Source organism: Nelumbo lutea, chromosome 1 (genome assembly GCF_056320005.1).
Source record: "Nelumbo lutea isolate HS-2025 chromosome 1, American lotus-T2T, whole genome shotgun sequence".
Classification (NCBI taxonomy): Eukaryota; Viridiplantae; Streptophyta; class Magnoliopsida; order Proteales; family Nelumbonaceae; genus Nelumbo; species Nelumbo lutea.
This window is the reverse complement of record NC_142684.1, coordinates 58,440,886-58,450,929: the sequence shown is the minus strand read 5'-3', so window position 1 is coordinate 58,450,929 and position 10,044 is coordinate 58,440,886.

The window sequence follows — 10,044 nt, the reverse complement described above, 5'->3', positions numbered from 1 at the left end:
AAGGGGAAGAAGATCCACGAGTCTTTAAATAATGAAACCCTCCTCGTTGTATACGTCAACCAACCCAAGTAAAACCCTTAATTAAAATAGGATTTCGAATCCGGGAATCGGAAGGAAAATGGCAGGATCAGGAATACTTGATTCGCCAGAAAAGCTGTTTGGTTTTCATTTCCATGGTGGAAGCCAAAAAGGACGGCTGTAATTGGTTAGTTTGGAATCTGACGGCTGGGAATTTTGAAACGGTGGGTATTTGTGGATGGAATAGGCTTAGAAGTCATTTTCATGCTTTTTCTTTTGACTTTCTACGACTTGTATAGTTGTACTTTTGAAAGCAATTCTACCTTGTGGAGTTATGAAAAGACAAAAAAACCCCACTTTTTTTTTCATTTCAGTTAAAAGTGCAACATGGGCCTTGTTGGATCCGGCTGATGTCACCCAACCCAATCCAGCTCAATCCTCAACCAGGTGAACTTTAACCTGGCCTAACTAAAACCAATTTGAATACCAAATAAATTAATAAAACTAAGTTGGGTTGAACTTGATTTCTGACCACCTGGTTTTTTAAAAACCCTAACCCAAACGAGCCCAATTTTGGGTTGAGTCAGTTGGGTTTCCAATGGGGCCACACCTTGTTGCACCCAACAGATTTTTGTGATAACAAAGATTGGTTTCTTTGTCTTTTCACCATTGGGAATGTGCCCTAATCACTTCCTTCTTGGAGAGTGATTTTGATTTCTTAAAAAGTGTTTTGAATTTTTATTTGCTTTTTAAGGGTTGGATTCTTCCTCATCCACATAGAGTATGGGTCTTTGTTTACTACAAACCATAAGAATGGATCTCCTATCCAAATAGCATCGCATGTGCAAGTGGGGGGCATGGTATTCTTTGAATGAATATGACAATTAATAACTTCCTCTAAGGCTCTAACTACGCCTACCCCTTTTAATATTATATTATTATATAAATATACACGTAAATATATATATATATACATATATATCATACATACATACATATACATATATACCGGCATATGATACAAAAGCACAATGCACAATTGGCTATGTAACTCAATCATAAATTAACACATCAACAATTCATGCAGTTATTAGATGTATCTGCAACTTATGTGTTTATTCATGATTGGGTTACATAGCTTGTTGTACATGTCTGGCTTGAGTTGAGATCTGCTCCCCACAAAATACACTCCAATATGCTTCTAATATGATCTGACATCACACAACTCACTATGAGAATGGGACCCATCATGTATGAGACATGCAATCTGATCATGTTGGAAAATATTTTGTGGGCATTAAATTTGGACTCTTGTGCATATTCTTAGCAAATCCATAGCTATGTTTGGTTTGATAGAAATAAGAGAGAAACCAAAAATTGAGAGAAAATTGTTAACAAATTTTGTAGATCAAAAACATAAATAGAAAGGCCATGTTTCATACTTGTTTGTTCTCATTGATGAGATCATACTTTTGAAACGGCAATCATGTTTGAGTTGTGGGGCTATATAGATCATGGTGTAAGCTGCATAGGTAGCGCCTTGTTGAGTAGCATATCCAAAATAGACTCCTACCTGTATTGGAAAATGGGATGCTCACTTTAAGGCTATGTTTGGTTTGAAGGAAAAGGTAGGGAAAGGAAGAAAAAGGTTTCCCTACCTTTCCCTGCATTTTCCTTCAAATCAAACATAGCCTAAATGGAATTTGGATCTGCTAAACTGCTCCTCACAGCCACATCCCATTATGTATTGGGAACATCTCCCCACAAATAATAAATACAAGTATGGGGGATGTTCCCCATGTGCGGCTAGGACATGCTGCGAGGTCAATGTGAGGAGCACTCTTGAAATGGCACAATGTTCTATATGTATGATGCATTTGAAAGGAGTACAGCTATTGCTAAATGTGATTTGTAAACCATACAAAACAAATTTGTGTCCTTAGCATTGCTCATATAAGGCTATGTTTGGTTTGAAGGAAAAGGTAGGGAAAGGAAGGGAAAGACAGGGAAACCAATACAAGATTTGTAAATGTTTCCCTACCTTTCCCTATATTTTCCTTCAAACCAAACAAAACCTAAAAGAAAAGAAGTAAGAAAAGTCCATAAATGAAAGTTCATTGCCATGGTAATCAACTACTTTTGCTGACCTGTAAGTGTATGTGCTATGCATATGTGCAAGTTAGTATTAACCATGTATGGTATATGATATTTGGCTTGAAGTTTTTACAACTTGCATAGAACCCAAGGTATCCATTTTATATAGTATAGATAAATGTTGATTAATTTGTTGAATGAATGGGATATAAATTCCCCCAAATTTTGGTCTTACTGCATAGTAATAAAGACTAAGAACCCCTTAGCTATCTTGTTGGAGTAATGGACTAAATAAGTAGATATGGACCTATCCTTCGGCATTTTGTTATATACAAGTCAAAGTAGCTGCTCTCAAACATGTTTTCATGCTTCTTAGCATAAGGTTTTTACCATTACACTTTAGGAAAAATATTTAATTAATGGACAAATATTTACAATGTGATTTTAGACAATTAATATATTTGAAAGGATAATTACCATTGCACTTTAGGTTTTTACCATGTCAATTATTTTTGTTGATCATTAATAGTGATAATTAATATGTATGGTGATGAATTGACATGGACACTCAAATTAAGTGTCTACTTAATAAAAAAAGACATTTATAGATTAGGCTTTGCAGTGAAAAAAAAATATAGGTTAAGGCTTAGTTTGGAAAGAGTACAAATACAAATATGTACAATGCAAAGCCTTGTATTTTGCATTTCTAAATTTGTATTTGCACTATACGTATTTGTATTTGTAGTCTTTCCAAATTGAGCCTAGGCTCAGTTTGGAAAGAATACAAATACAATTATGTATAATACAAATTCATACAAAATAATACAAAATACAAGGCTTTGCACTATACATATTTATATTTGTACTCCTTCCGATCTGAGGCTAAAGAATAGAGCTAGATACAAACAATGTATCGGATGAGTAGTTTTTTTTTTTCCAAAGATGCATTTCAGTCTTGCACTACAAGGACTATGGGTAAGCAAATGGGTAAATTTTATCTAGAACCGACCAAGAACTGGCCTTACCCATTATTAGGTAGGGTCTATTCCAAATTATTGGGACTACCCACCTCCCCCCCCCCCCCCCCCCCTAGAGAGCTAACATTGGTTGGCCTTGGTAGAATCGGCTTTGGTTGACCTTGATGGAACTGAACTTGACTTGAAATAAAATCCCAAAATACTTTAAGAGTGTGAAGATTTGAATCCAAGCACTCATGCTTACAAAAACAATGGTCTTATTTGACCATTAAGTTACTTTAGTGATTTGTTCTTTTTTTTTTTTCAATTTGGTATTGGAATGTGTATAAATGTAAAAGGCAATACTTACAAAATTTAAATTATAATGATAGGTTTGAACTATATATTAATATATTATGATAATATCCATATTAAATTGCCCAATTTAATCAATAAAGGAAATATAAGTTTGAACAATGTCTATTATTATTATTGTTGTTGTATCTTTTTTGGGTGGGTGTAAAGAAAGAAAAGTTCCACAGGTATACCTTGGAATTGACCATTGAAATGCCAAGGCCAAAATTGGTATTGGAACCAATATTGACAATTGACAGGGTGGGTTCTAGGTTTTGCCTTGGAACTAAATCGAAACTAACCCATGCTTAGCCCTAATATGGCCCATACTTATTTAATGCATGAGAACAACTACAAGTTATTGGTTATGCTTTTGGATTTATCAATGCATCTTTTGCCTTAATTATTTAATGAATAGTGTATTTCTTAGATTAATTCATGTTTGTTGGTCATGACACTTCTAGTTTTCATAAAAAAATTGTAACTAAATGAATGTGACATCTTAGGAGTTGATATTGTACTTATTGACTTTACCAATAGGGTTGTAATCATATCAATTTGGGTTGGATATGGCAAAATCTGGCTATGATCTGATTATGGTAAGCTTGGATATGAATCCAATCCAAAATCTGATCGGATTTAAAGACTTTGGATTAGAATTCGCATCCTAATTGGCTTGGATCGATTCAGATTTAATCTGATTCCACTTTAATTTTTGTTAAATACAAAAAATAAAAAAAAATTATTTCCCAACTTTTATATATAATAAATTAATATAAAAATATATACTGAATTTATTATATATATTCATATATAATATAATGTACAAAACATATTTTTATAATTTTAAATATAATTATATGAAATTTATATATTAAAATCAATAAATATTATATTATAACCGGATTCAGATTTTAGTTGGATTAAATGGAGTCAATTTCGATCTAACTAATTAATCCAATGTAGAATAAAAGATCAAAATCGATCCACTTACATAAATATATCATCTGAATCCAACATAATTGAATCAAATGTTTTTGAGTATCATTGACAAGCCTATTTATCAATAAAATATTGTGAGAATCCACCAGTGAAAATAATGCACAATACCTTATAATAATGTCAAGAATTAGACTACTTGTAGCGCATATTTTATAGCCTAGAAGAAAATTTCTTCCACCCTTCATGTAACGAAGTAATGTAAAGGGTCATTATTTTTAGTCTCAAATGAACTTAGAAGGGTTTATTTGATGTTGTGTTCTAATGCTTGAAGCATGGTACATAAACTATTAGGGCATTGGACTCACACAAGTCCAATGTTTTCATGTCCCAATTTTAACACTTCTGCAAATTGTTTATAATGTGCCAATTACACTTTGATGTCACTAGAAAACACTTTTTGTAATGTTTGAAAAATTATGGCTTCAAAATGAAACCTATTTTTTATGTAGGTTAAGCATTTTTGAGCTTGGCTTAGGTCCAATACTATAGGCTTTGCCTAACCTAGATATTATAACATGACACATAATATATATATAGTAAAACATGAATTTTTACATACATATGTTATATAATATAAATAGATAAAATAACGTAAAGGCTGAAAATAATCATTAATCAGAATTTACAGTCTCAAACTTTTGCACCAATACAAATGAAGTTACATTGCAAACAAATCAAACCAAAAAAGTTTAACTATCTACATTTGAGGGCCTGTCTATGCAAAGTTCTATCCCAACTAATAATGGGTCCTTTACTAAAACATCCCATTTAGTTTGCAATCAATTTACTCAACTGACCAATTATTTGGCCCATAAAACTGCAGGAGGTGAGACATTTTGATAATCCTAAATTGAACCTTAAAATTCGTTCAAACAAATTAAAAATAAAAATGTTGTTATTGCCATTGGTAAAACGTGGACAAACTCTCTTACTACAAAAAGATGGAGAAAAGTCACAATGAGGTATTTCTAATTGTTGCAAGCCAATTGTATCTTATAAACATGGATTGTGAGGAGAAAATCACTATGATTAACATAAGTATTTTTTTTGGGTAAGATAATTAACATAAGTTAGGGTGTATGTTACTTACAATCTAAATATATTATTATCATACAAGTTCATATAAGTCTCTCTCTCTCTCTCTCTCTCTCTCTCTCTATATATATATATATATATATATATATATATATTAAAACAAAGTAGTCAAGAAATTTTTTCTTTTTTCTGAATTTTTTAGTTTTTATTCAATGTAATTTTTTAAACAACCAATGAGATGCACTTTCCAATAACCTAAATGATCTCTTCTCCTAAAATTTTTCCTATACTACCTCCCCCACTTTCTCCAAAATTATCTCTAATTTCTATTTATCTTCTAAATTATCTCTAATTCCTATTTATCTCCAAAATTATCTCTAATTTAGTAGAATGTTTCTCTCCTAAGTTATCTCTAATTCCTATTTATCCTGTCCCCTACTTTTTATCTATATCTATCTAAAGAAAGTTTGGATTAAAAAATTTAAGAATTATTTAAATATTATAACAAAATTATATAATAACTTTAAAATATTTATTAAAAACGCAAAAAATAATTTTATATTTTTACAAAATATGTCACGAAATTATGTACTAACAATTTAAACTATGTTTTTTTTGGATTATCAATTTATTTTTTTTAAATATTTAATAATATGTAATATCTTTAAATAAATAAAATTTAAATAACAACAAATTATAAATATTCTATAGATTATTTAAATATTTATCATAACTAGATTTTAAATAGTTAAAAAAATGAAATTATGTAATAAATTAAAAAAATTCTTCAAAGTAGAAAAATAATAATTTAACATATTACAAAATTAATAATGAAATTATGTAGTAATAGTATAAAATATGATTTTATGGATAATTAAATTCAATAAATAATTAATATTTTAAAATTTAAATATTTTACATATTATTTAAGTATTTAAATTACAAAATATTTGACATAACTAGATCTTAAATAGTTAAAATATAGAAATTATGTAATAAATTTAAAAAAAATCTGACATGTAGAAAAGTAATTATAACATAATATTGTAAACAACTAATTTCACTTACATCAAGTAATAATTCAAGAAAATAACTTTCAAAAAATTAATATTTATTAATAATAATTTTAAACTCTTAATCTGTATTTCTTATATAATTATATATATTAAAGTTAATATTTATTGTATTTCAGTAATTATTTATTGTTTTCGTGATATATGTATTTTGAATGATTATGTATCAATTTATTTTGTTTTATTATTTAATAGAAATTTTCAATAGTTATTGGAGATTAAACTACTATTATTGAAAATTTTAAATTTAATTTATTGTACTTATTGTTTTTATTGTATTTTTGTTATAACTTTTTGATTAATTAATATTTATTAGAGATTAAACTATTATTTTAGATTCTACCATTTATTGACTAAGTTAATATATATTTAGTACTTATTGTATTTTTCATTACCAATATATTTTCAATAAAGTGTATATTTTTTATATAAATTTTCAATAATTATTGGAGATTAAACTATTGTTATTTATCGGAGATAAGATTATTAATTTAGCTAAAATTATGAGTGCTCGTGAGTTGGTTCGGTCCGACCATAGGATATTTGGCCAACTAAATTGACCTGGTCAGGTTGGGGAATTGGTCAGCTAAAACTGACTGACCTTTTGTGAAAATCAACCCACTCAAGTTGTATCAGTTTAGGTCAGTTTTCACAAAAGGTCAGTCAATTCAAAATATTTAAACTTAAAATTTTAATTTAATTTTAAAAATTATAATGCAAATATTGAACAATAAATTTAAAAATCATGTTTATGAAATAAAACATTTTAGACAAAGAAATATGGGAAATTTCTCACTTTTCATTAAAAATTATATTTAAAATATAAAATATCAATGTAAAATTAATAATGAAATTATTTAATAATAGTATAAATTATGATTTTATGTATAATTAAATTCAATAAATAATTAACATTTTAAATGTTATTTAAGTATTTAAATAACAAAATATTTAACATAACTAGATTTTAAATAGTTAAAATAAAGAAATTATGTAATAAATTAAAAAAAATCTAAAAAGTAGAAAAATAATTATAACATAATATTGAAATAAATAATAATTTAATATTTATACATAGTATTGTAAATAACTAAGTTCACTTATATCAGGTAATAATTCAAGAAAATAACTTTCAAAAAATTAATATTTATTAATAATAATTTTAAACTCTTAATCTATATTTATTATATAATTATATATACTAAAATTAATATTTATTGTATTTCAGTAATTATTTATTATTTTTTGTGATAGATGTATTTTCAATGATTATGTATAAATTTAATTTGTTTTGTTATTTAACAAAAAACTTTCAATAATTATTGGAGATTAAACTACTATTATTGATTTTTTAAATTTAATTTATTATACTTATTGTATTTTTTTCTAACTTATTGATTAATTAATATTTATTAGAAATTAGACTATTATTTTAGATTATACTATTGATCGACTAAGTTAATATAATTTTAGTACTTATTGTATTTTTTTATTACCAATATATTTTCAATAATTGTGTATTTTTGCTATAAATTTTCAATAATTATTGGAGATTAAGCCATTGTTATTTTATCGGAGATAAGACTATTAATTTAGCTAAAATTATGAATGTTCATGAGTTGGTCCGGTTTGGCCATAGGCTATTTGGCCAATTAAATTGACATGGTCAGGTTGGGGAGTTGGTCAGCTGAAACCGACTAACCTTTTGTGAAAACTGATCCACTCAAGTTGTATCGATTTTGGTCGATTTTCACAAAAGGTCAGTCGGTTCAAAAGATTTAAACTGAAAAATTAAATTAAATTTTAAAAATTACAATGCAATTATTAAAAAATAAATTTATAAATTAGATTTATGAAATAAAACATGTTACACAAAGAATATATGGGAAATTTATCATTTTTCATATTAAAAATTATATTTAAAATATAAAAATAAATAAATATATATATATATATATATATATATATATCCATGGTTAAATTGTTCGATTTTGCTCGGTTTTAATAGCCAAAGTGAAATTGATCCAAATTGGTTGAATTGGGAAATTTTTGAACCAAAACTGACCTAAAATACTAGAAAATAGACCAACTCGGGTCGAGTTGGTCAGGTTAGTCGGTTTCATAAGTTTGATGAATAAACCTAACTGAAATTAATTTTTATTTTTTTGTATTATAAAAAAATTATTAAAAGTAGTATATAAAATATAAATAATTATTAATTATTTAAAAAGTGAAAAATATAAAACAATTGTATACTCTTATATATTTCTATTAGGGTCGTTTACTAGAACACACTTTATAGTTTTATATATTTACTTAAACCTACCTTATAGTTTTCATTTTACTAAAACATCCCATATATTTTACAATTTATTTACTTAGTCAACCTTTCATTAAGGATTGTTTGTTTTGCCATTAGGCTCATGATTTTTTATTCCAAATATACCCTTAACACTTTTTCATATAGAAAATAAAATTGGCCAAATATAGCCAATAGATTGGTTGCTCGTGTCTTATTAAGGGTATGAATGGCATTTTTATTTCTATTTTCTTTTGCTTAAATTTATTTAAATTAACATTAGTGTCAATACTATCATTTTCCACTATCATCTAATGGAATATTGATTAAATCCGTTGCAAATTATAAGTGGTGTTTTAGTAAAATGCTAATTATAGGGTGGATTTTAGTAAATCCATGAAACTATAAGGGTATTTTAGTAAATGGCCCTTTCTATTATTCATCTTTCGTTTAATAAATCCCGTGCACCGGGTCCCCGCTAGTACACCTACATAAAACATGAAGCTTCAATCACACACACACACATACACACTCAATTTAGAGTCTGAATCACCTGTCAATAAAAATACTTCCAACACCCTACCAAAATCATTCAACACCACGCATCTCATCTCATGCATGATAGGTTACACTTTTATAGTGAGATGTGTGGTGTCCGATCAAGTTGATAGGGTGTTGGAAGGTGTTTTGTTGGGGGAGGTCCCAACTCCTCAATTTATTATTAGAGGTATCTTCAAAATAAACATCCATGGGCCCATGCCCTTCAGGCTTAGTTTGGAATGAGTATAAATGTGAATGTGTGTAGTACAAAATACAAATACATACAAAAAATTATAAAATAGAGGGTTTTCTACATATTTGTATTTGTTCTCCTTCCAAACTAAGCCTAAACATTTTCCACTTGGAGGAAAGGTCATGAAGCAAAAAAAAAAAAAAAAAAAAAAAGCAAAAAGGAAAGGTCCATTAAATACATTTGGCTGCAAATTATACTAGGTATTTAATAAAATTGAAACCGTAAGATGATGATAGTTTTTGTTGGGTCATTTACTAAACACTAATATAGTTTTATGGATTTACTAAAACCTGCCCTATAATTTGTATTTTATTAAAATATTCCTATAATTTACAATCAATTTACTTAATTGACCTTTCATTAGATGGCCGTGTAATGGTAGACAGTTTTGACCCTAATATCCATTTGAATAAGTTTAAT